A 9,610-nucleotide genomic window follows, 5' to 3' on the forward strand; every position below is an offset into this window, starting at 1 on the left:
AGAGTCCGAGCAACTTAGATTGCAGCACAAAAGGTGAAATAATGTTTTTCCTACAGACAAATTTTTATTCACATTATTTTATAAATCACAATACTCCTGAAATCGGTATCAAGTATAAATGAAGTTGATGAAGAGGAACAAGGGAACAAAGATGATTATGATCCAAATGAATTAACTATTGAGGACAACTTCTTCGTTGCTTTAGAATATATATATGTATATACACATATATATACAGCAACAACATACCCAATGTATTCCCACAAAATGGGGTCCGGGGAGGATAAAGTATATGCAGTCCCTACCACTACCTCAAAAGAAGTAGAGAGGTTGTTTCTGATAAACCCCCGGCTCATGTTATCTATAACAAACAAAAAATATAAACGCACACAATAAACTCTAAGACACTGCCAGATAATAAAGGAAACAAGACACCCACAAGGTAATACTACAAACTATCTATTCAAAATCATATATATCACCGAAACATCACGAACTAGAAACTCCACACGCAGATTCAAACGAAGCACTCATCCCTACTATCACGGGCGAACTCCTACCCACCAACCCTCTACCCTAATCCAAGTCCTCCACACCTTACTATCAAGGGTCATGTCCTCCGTAAGCAGTAATTTCTCCATATCATTCCTAATCACCTCCCTCCAGTATTTATTCGACCTACCTCTATTCCGCCTAAAACCATCCCTAGCTAACCTCTCGCACCTCCATACGGGAGCATCCGTGCACCTCCGCATCACATGCCTGAACCATCGCAACCTCACTTTTCGCATCTTGTCCTCCACCAAAGCCACTCTCACCTTCTCCCGAATAATCTCATTTTTAATCCTATCTCTTTCAGGAAATCCACACATCCAAGCAACATCCATATTTTCGCCACCTTCAACTTTTGGATGTGGGAGATATTAACTGGCCACATCCAAGCAACATCCTCATTTTCGCCACCTTCAACTTTTGGATGTGGGAGATATTAACTGGCCAACTCTCTGCTCCATACAATATAGCCTGTCATACTACCACTTTGTAGAAGTTACCTTTAAGCTTAGAAGGCACCTTCTTATCACACAAGACTCCGAAGCGAGCCTCCATTTCAACCACCCTGCACCAATACGGTGCTTGACATCCTCATCAATCTCACCATTCCCTTGAATCATAGACCCAAGATACTTGAAACTCTTCCTCTTCAGAATGACTTTGGAATCCAACTTCACTACCACGTCGAATTTACATTTCAAGTACTCAATCTTCGTCCTGCTCAACCTAAATCCTTTAGACTCAAGGGTCTGTCTCCAAACCCCCAATTTATCATTAACTCCTCCCTGAGTCTCGTTAATCAGCACATCATCACGAATAACATACACCAAGGCGCATCAAATTTGAATATGTCGCGTCTAACATACATAACCAACGGAAATAAAAACGAACTAAAAGTTGATCCCTAGTGCAACCCTGTCAAAACAGGAAAGTGCTCTGAATCTCCTCCTACTGTCCTCACACAAGTCTTCGCGTTGGCATACATGTCGTGAATCGACCTAGTATATGCCACAAATATCCCTCTAGCCTCCGAGCACCTCCATAGAATCTCCCTCGGGACTTTGTCAATATGCCTTCTCAAGATTAATGAACACAATGTGCAAGTCATTTTTCCTCTCCCTAGACTGCTCCACTAATATCCTCACTAGGTGAATGGCCTCGGTGCGAGCGACCTGGCATGAAACCGAATTGATTCTCGAAAATAGTCACGATCCTCCTCAGTCTCAACTCTACCACTCTTTCATAAACCTTCATAGTATGACTCAACAACTTGATACCCCTATAGTTGTTACAATAATGTGTGTGTGTGTGTGTATATATATATATATATATATATATATATATATATATATATATATTCAATTGATGGACTTTATTTGAAAAAATGTAATTTATATGCATAAAGCTTGCGAGACGATGGAGTATTTTTAGGATGTTTCTTACACATAACTTACATTTTAATATCGTATGCACTAACACATATCTTCCTTGATACGTAATTGTGTAAGAATTGTTATATTTAGGGCCTAAAGAAGGTAAAATCATCAAAGAAAGTTTGTTTCATATTAACTTGCAGTTGTTTATTAAGTTGAGTGAGCAATATCTTTTAATAGCGTGCATTAAGAATATTAGTGCTTGTGCCATATGGAACAAGATTCGTAACCCTGTAAATTTTTAATTCTACCGTTTATAAAAAAACAAAACAGGCATATAACTTGGGAAAACTATTGGAGACATTATTAACATATTTTTTTAACTTTCTTAAGAGATATTATCTTTGAGTGGACAAGTAACATCAAAATATACCGGGAAACTATTTTTCTGCGAATAATCTTGAATGATTTCATCTAGCTTATGTTAGAAAGTCAAAATGTCTGTATTTAGATAAACTGCCCCGGAAAATCTATAATAAGTTGGTATAAGATTAAGTGAGGAGGTACTTTTCTTAGAAGTTAAGATAGCATTCCTGTTTTATCTTATTTTTCTCTATCAGTTTCATTTTAACACATTTTTCTAGCCAAAAATTAAATATGTTCCATGAGGTAACAATGAATCTAATGAGGAACGGAGATCTCTTGCCCTCTTACAATTTGAATAGAAGCAAATTGCCTTTTCAGATCTCTTATATGTAAAAATGAAGAACTCTTGAAAAGTGAACATAAAACTAAAAAAAAAAACTTTGTAAAGGGCTAGAAAACCATTTCTCCCGAATTTAAAGCCAAAACTTTAATAACTTTATGATGTTATAATGAAGTCACGTGGTAAAATTAACTAGTGTAAGTACAAATCAGGAGTGAAAAACAGCTACTAACAAACTGAAAAGCAAGAGTGAACTATCTTCTTATTTTGTTTTTATTAATCGTGGTATTCGAGCCAGCTTTTGCACACCTCAACTAAATCCACGGGATACTTGTCATCTCCCACCAGCAACATATATCAGGTAACTCTATCCATCTAGGACAAGTGAATAATCTTTTTTTTGTTTTGTTTTTATTAATCGTGGTGTTCGAGCCAGCTTTCGCGCACCTCAATTAAATCCACAAGATAGTTGTCACCTCCCGCCAACAATACATATCAGGTAACTCTGCCCACCTAGGACAAGAGTGAATTATCATCTTTTTTTGTTTTTATTAATTGTGGTGTCCGAGCCAGCTTTCGCGCACCTCAATTAAATCCACGGGATACCCAACACCTCTCACCAACAACATATACTCCCTCCGTTTCGTTTTAGTTGGCCCTCTTTTTAAAAATATTTGTTTCAATTTAGTTGTCCCTTTGATGAAATCAAGAGAATTTTATTATATTCTTCCAATACTACCCTTAACATTAAATGACTAAACAAAGTGCATTTAATCAAATTTATATTTTCAAAGCATAATTAATAAGGCTAATTTGGTAAAATAAACCCCCTAATTAATATTTTCTTAATGGGTGTGTCAAGTTCATAGGGTCCAACTAATATGAAACGGAAGGAGTATCACGTAACTCTTCCCACCTAGGACAAGAGTGAACTATCTTTTTTGTTTAATTAATCATGGTGTCCGAGCCAGCTTTCGCGCACCTCAACTAAATCCACAGGTACCTGTCACCTCCCACCAGCACCAGATATGGTGCTGTCGGGTAACTCTGCCCACCTAGGACAAGAGTGAACTATCTTATCACGCAATTCTCTCCGGTTTTTGGTCAGTACAAATAACCAAGCAAGAAAACAAACTTCACACAGAACAACAAGCAAAAAGAAACAAAAAAAGAACACATTCATTAATAGTAATTCCTCCTTAAATTCCCAATCTACACAACACAAATCATTTCAAAAAATAAATAAATAACAAAAATCCACGTTATCAATCCAAAATTCAACTATAGAAACGTGACAAAAAATACACCATCAGAAAAAACCTAAAATATCTAATCACAAAAAAAAATTGCCAAATCGAAAGCACCGTAATCAACGAATTGATGTAATTCGATACCTTAGAAGCCGATGTAGAGGTGCCTCTGTCGCCGCCGCAGAATTGTATGTGCAGAAAAAACTTTTAGGGTATTTTGGTAGCGATGAAAGTGCAAAGTGGAAATAAAGGTGAATTAGCTTTGGTCTTAAATATTACTCCTACTATAACATGAAAGTGCATCAGGGTTAGCGGCTACCTGCTGGACCTTGTTGAGGATTGGGAGTTGGGCCTACTTTTATTTTCCTTTATTGAATTACAAGTCCATAAGTAAAAGGATCCATGAAAGTGAGTTTTTTTTTCTTCATAAAATATTAGTGAGATTAAGACATGAAAGAAATGTGTGTTGTTGTTGTTGTGCGGGTCATGTTAATCTTCTCTCTATTATTTCCATTTTTATTAGAGCTACTCGAAGGAACTACACGTGAAAAATTGTGATTATGTTGATAGGAAAGACTAGCATAATTCTATTAATGTGAAATAATAATATAGATATGTTATATTTGGAATTTAAATAAATATTTCAGCTACTTTGAGATTTTAAAAAGAATATCACAAGGAAAAGAAAGATAACACGGGGATAAACGTATGCAAATTTGTGCTTCAAAGTGCGATAAAACATTTCATAGAAGACTTTCGATTACATAAATCAATTTAGTGAAGTAGGTGAGGTCTAGGCATTAAATGTTTTTTGTCATGGAATGCTTCAAGGAAAAAAAGGAATTAATCTAAATACTCGTATGTTTAATCGTTTAAACGAAAAATAGTTAGTAGATGTATGATCAGTATATAATTTATGTATACCGAGTAAATCTAAATGGCTATTTACACAAGGATAAAAAATATTCTTTATGGATTCAAGGACCAATTCAATTACTGTGGGAGAATTGGCTCCTTAGCTTGTTACCAAGGTGCATTTTAGTTGGGATGTCTTGAAATTGATTAGTATCTTGCAAAAAAAGTAGAGTTACTTTTAGGGTGTGTTCAGTATGGAGGAAAATATTTTTTATGAACAATGTTTTATAAAAAAAATAAGTTGGTTCTTACTTATTTTCTTGTGTTTGATATGTGAAAGATTTTTTTTTATATTTAACATAAAATAATGAGAGCGGATAATGATAGTGTGATGTATATTGTGATGAGGGGAGGAGAGGGAAGGAGATTAATTGTGGTGACGGGGTGGAGGTGGGGTCGAGTAGGGGTGAATGGGGTGGGGAAAAAAGTTTGAGGGGTGTGGGGGTGGGGCAAAGAATGGGATGAGTGATTTTGAGGGTGTTATGAGAATATTTTTCAAAAATTTTAGTCAAATAAACATGAGAAAATCGAACACACCCTTGGTGTATATATCCCTGTAAATAAAATTTCTCCTTGTGATCATTTGCACATTTGCTCATATATTGTGTTGGTCTTTAATTTATACAAAATTATACAAAATAACATGTCCTTTGTACTTCCTTCTCTCTTTTATTTGCCTCCTTTCCCTTGTTATACCAAATTCATAATATATTTAGCTCTTAATTGATCTTAAGCGGAAGATTATTCAGTACTAGAATAAAATGGAACTAAACAAAGCGGAATAAGATAAGTAAGGAAAAATTAACGAGAAATTCAGGTGATGAGATTGTCTCAATTTTTGTGTTTTGAATAAAATAAGGAAAAAGTGAAAAAATAATCAATGAAGCAGGTGATCAGATTTTTAAAATCTCACACAATGATATAAAAATAAGAGAAAATGGTCAAAAGCCCCCCCAATCTTTACCCCAAATCCCAATTACACACTTATACTTTGCGGGGGTCCTATGACCCCCCTGAACTATTTTAAAATAGAATTATTACCCCCCGAACTATTTTAAAGTGGAATATATACCCGTTTAAAAAGATCATAACTAGATTTTATTTTAGGTAGTGGTCTGCACGCGCTGACACGTGTCATGCCACGTAATTCCACATCATATTACTTTTTTTACTATAAAAAACTGGTTACTTTTCATTTTTTGTCTTCATTTTCTTTCTTCTTCTTCAATTCTTCTTCTTCACAAACAATGACATCATTGGCATTTGACCAAATGATGTAAGATTACTCCTCAATCAATGATTAATGTTCAAAAAATATTCAATTTTCATAAAATGGCGCCGCCTTCTTCGATTAACGGAGAAAGATAAGTAGCTTCAATGGTGCACAATTTTTGGCAATCAAACACCGCTGGACAGTGACGGTGCCGGCAAAATTCAAAATTTTGACGACTTCATTTTTTTCAATGAATTTCAGCATTCTCAACGTCAATAAATTTTTGGGGAGCTAAGGAATGATTCTAACCCAGAAATTAATTCGAATTTTTCAATTTGAATTGATTCAACATTCTCAATGTCAATCTGAAATTGATTAATAGATTAACGTTGAGAACGCTGAAATTAATCCAGAAAAAATCTAATTACATATCAATGAACATCATTGATTTGACAGAGAAAATTCAAAATTCTCAATCTGAACCGATTCAAAACTAATTCCATGAAGTCGGAACAAGTCGATTTTGTGCTTGGAGATGAGGACGATGATAAATTAATCTTGAATGTGATTGATGAGTTTTTGGATGCCATTGTTTGTGAAGAAGAAGAAGGAAAATGAAGAGAGAATAAAGAAAAATAATAATTAAAATTATATATATTTATTTTAAAAAATATTAAAAATAATTTTTTAATAAATTATTTTCGTTCTCATTCTATTTAAAGAGAGTGGAACACACTCTCTTGCCATGTCAGCGTTTGAGGGGTAATAATTTTATTTTAAAATAGTCCAGGGGGGTCATAGTACTCCCGCAAAGTATAAGTGTATAGTTGAGATTTGAGGTAAAAGTTAGGAAGGGAGGGGGCGGGGGAGGTTGACCACTTTCTCTAAAAATAAAGGTAAAATAGTTTATGAAATTGATGCAATCGAGATTATTCTCTATTTGTTAGAGGAAAATGTCTTTCTGAAATGGTATGCTATTGATTGTGTTTTGTATAATGGAGAGAGAAAGATGGTAGATTAATAGGAATACAAATGAAATTTTAATTTATATATCGATATTTATATTTTAATTTTTTAAAAATATGCTAAATCTATGAATAATTCTGTTATTTTTAAATTAAACTAAAAGAGTCAAGACTTTTTTTTAGTTTAAAACAGCACAATGAGACAAAATAGTTACATGTCTAGGAGATCTAGAAGCAGTACAAAAGAATGACAGGTAGCTTCTAGCAATTGCAATATGAAATAGGTTATGAAATTGGGTGACACATTTTATGGGGGGAGGGGGTAGGGGGCAAAGCTTCGACTTTTATATGGCACACGATGATAGTATACCCTGTCTATTTGATTTGTTCACAATAAATTTTATAAGTACAATGCGTTGAGAAGTTACTATGAATTTTTTCACGTCAAATGATATCACATAAATTGAGTAGGAAGAAATTCTTTTTTTTTTCTAAAAAAATAATATAAAAATAAAATATATTTGGGGTATAACAATTTTTATTTGTCTAAGCAGCTTGAAAAGTCACATTTGTAAATATTAGAGGAATAATTTGTATCTGATCAAGGCTTCAAAAGTGTTACTGGAGAAAGCTATCTTTTTCAGTTTTTGGAAAATAAAACTGTTAAAATATATATTTATATTTACATTATTATATTAAAGTGTGAAGAATCTTTGAAAAAGTGATTTAAACTTTTACACTGTATTCAAAATCTCTGAAATAGATAAAATTATTTAATTTTAAATAATCAAACGTTTCAAGTGCGAAGCATGGGCAATTAAACTAGCAGTCACACAAACATCTAAGGGTTATTTTAAACTACGGGTTTAAAAAAAAATATCGTGCCAAGTCAAATGATATCACATAAATTGAGTAGGGAGAAATTCTTTTTTTTCCTAAAAAAATAATATAAAAATAAAAATAAAATAAAATACTTTTGGGGGATAACAATTTTTATTTGTCTAATCGGCTTGAAAAGCCATATTTGTGCATATTAGCAGAATAATTTGTAGCTGACTAAGGTTTCAAAAGTGTTATCGGAGAAAGCTAGCTTTTTCAGTTTATCTTTCAAAAACCGTCAAAATCAAAAGGAAAAGGGAAAAGTCATCGTCTCTACCTCAAACTATACACGAAAAGTCTAGCTCACACCTAAACTATCATAGTATCATATTACACACCTAAACTGAAAAAAAGTAAAACTATGATGGAGAGTGATTTACACTCGCGCCACATCATTGCCATGTCATTACCACATAAGATATTATGTCAATTTTTATTTTTTTTTAAAAAAAAGTCCACGTCACTCATTGTTTCTTCTTCACCAAAATCACCATTAACACCATTATCATCAAAATCAAATCTTCACCACAATAATTTTAAGAATCCACCATAAATTTCATTATCGGAATCACAATAATTTTAAGATAAGCAAGTAAGATATGCTATGAGCAGGAAAAGACACCAAAAAAGCATATCAATGAACAATTAGGATGCACTACAAGAATGCACAACAGAAACAAAATGAAGAATATCGATGCGTCAATGACCGATCCGAATTACCATTAGGACCCCTTGTACTTGTACGTTCATCTCTTTTAGGATCTGTATCTCTTTCAATCCCAATTGAAGAATAACCGGAGACAGGAGGCTCAAATTCCACCAATATCAACCTCCACATCAACATGGTCATTGTCTGTATATTTCTAGTAATTAGAAGAAAATGTATTAAAGTGCGAAATTTAATACCAAACAACACATGTTGAATTTTATGGTGATTGTTTGTAATTTTTGTGATACTAATGGTTGTATTGTGATTTCGGTAATGAAATTTATGGTGAATTCTTAAAATTATTGTGGTGAAAATTTGAGTTTGATGATGATGGTATCAATGTTGGTGATTTTGGTGAAGAAAAGCAATTGAAGAAGGCGGGATCCACATATAAATAAGAAAATTTAATTTAATTAATATCTTTTCAGCTGAAAAAATAAAATAAAAATTTATTAATATTTTTTCAATTAAAGAAATAATTAGTCTATTTGTATATATTAAGAAGAATATTAGGAGTACTTAATGATATAATAACAAATGAAATAGTGACACGTGTATGGAATCTGTCATTTTAAGTTTTTTTCCTTCCTCTCACGCACCTTAAGAAGGTGAATACACCTTCTTTGCCACGTCACCTTCTAAGGAGGTAATAGTTTCACTTTTTTGTAGTTTAGGTGTGTAATAGATCACTATGATAGTTTAAGTGTGACTTAGATTTTTTATATATAGTATAAGGTAGAAACGATGACTTTTGCCAAAGGAAAAAGATAAAAAGGGATGAGACATGGACATATAATAGGATTCTCATACCTTGAGAAGATAGAAAAGTTTTGCAGCAGCAACGCCAACGCTTGCCGGAGAATGGACAATGAAATAACTTAAGTTATATACACACATAGGTAACGAGAAATTCAGATGATGAGATTATTTTAACTCTTGTGTTTTGAATAAGATAAGTGTGGAAAAAGTGAAAAATAGTCAATGAAGCGGGTGATCAAATTTTTAAAAACTAGCACAATGGTATACAGATAAAAATAAAATAATTTCT

The 9,610-nt window shown here is 33.3% G+C and overlaps 1 protein-coding gene across 2 annotated transcripts in view; it reads right to left on the reverse strand.

Moving 5' to 3' along the window:
• LOC107861745 (protein FLX-like 3) overlaps nucleotides 1-4,355 on the reverse strand; it is an 18,549-nt gene extending 14,194 nt beyond the window's left edge. The window contains exon 1 of one of the 2 annotated variants that reach the window (XM_016707099.2): nucleotides 4,026-4,256. The gene's annotated coding sequence lies outside the window, so the exon portion shown is untranslated. Of the gene's footprint in view, nucleotides 1-4,025 lie in introns of both variants that reach the window. The other variant, XM_016707098.2, reaches the window with a different exon arrangement.
• Nucleotides 4,356-9,610: the final 5,255 nt, after the last annotated feature.

This window comes from Capsicum annuum, chromosome 3 (assembly GCF_002878395.1).
Source record: "Capsicum annuum cultivar UCD-10X-F1 chromosome 3, UCD10Xv1.1, whole genome shotgun sequence".
NCBI lineage: Eukaryota > Viridiplantae > Streptophyta > Magnoliopsida > Solanales > Solanaceae > Capsicum > Capsicum annuum.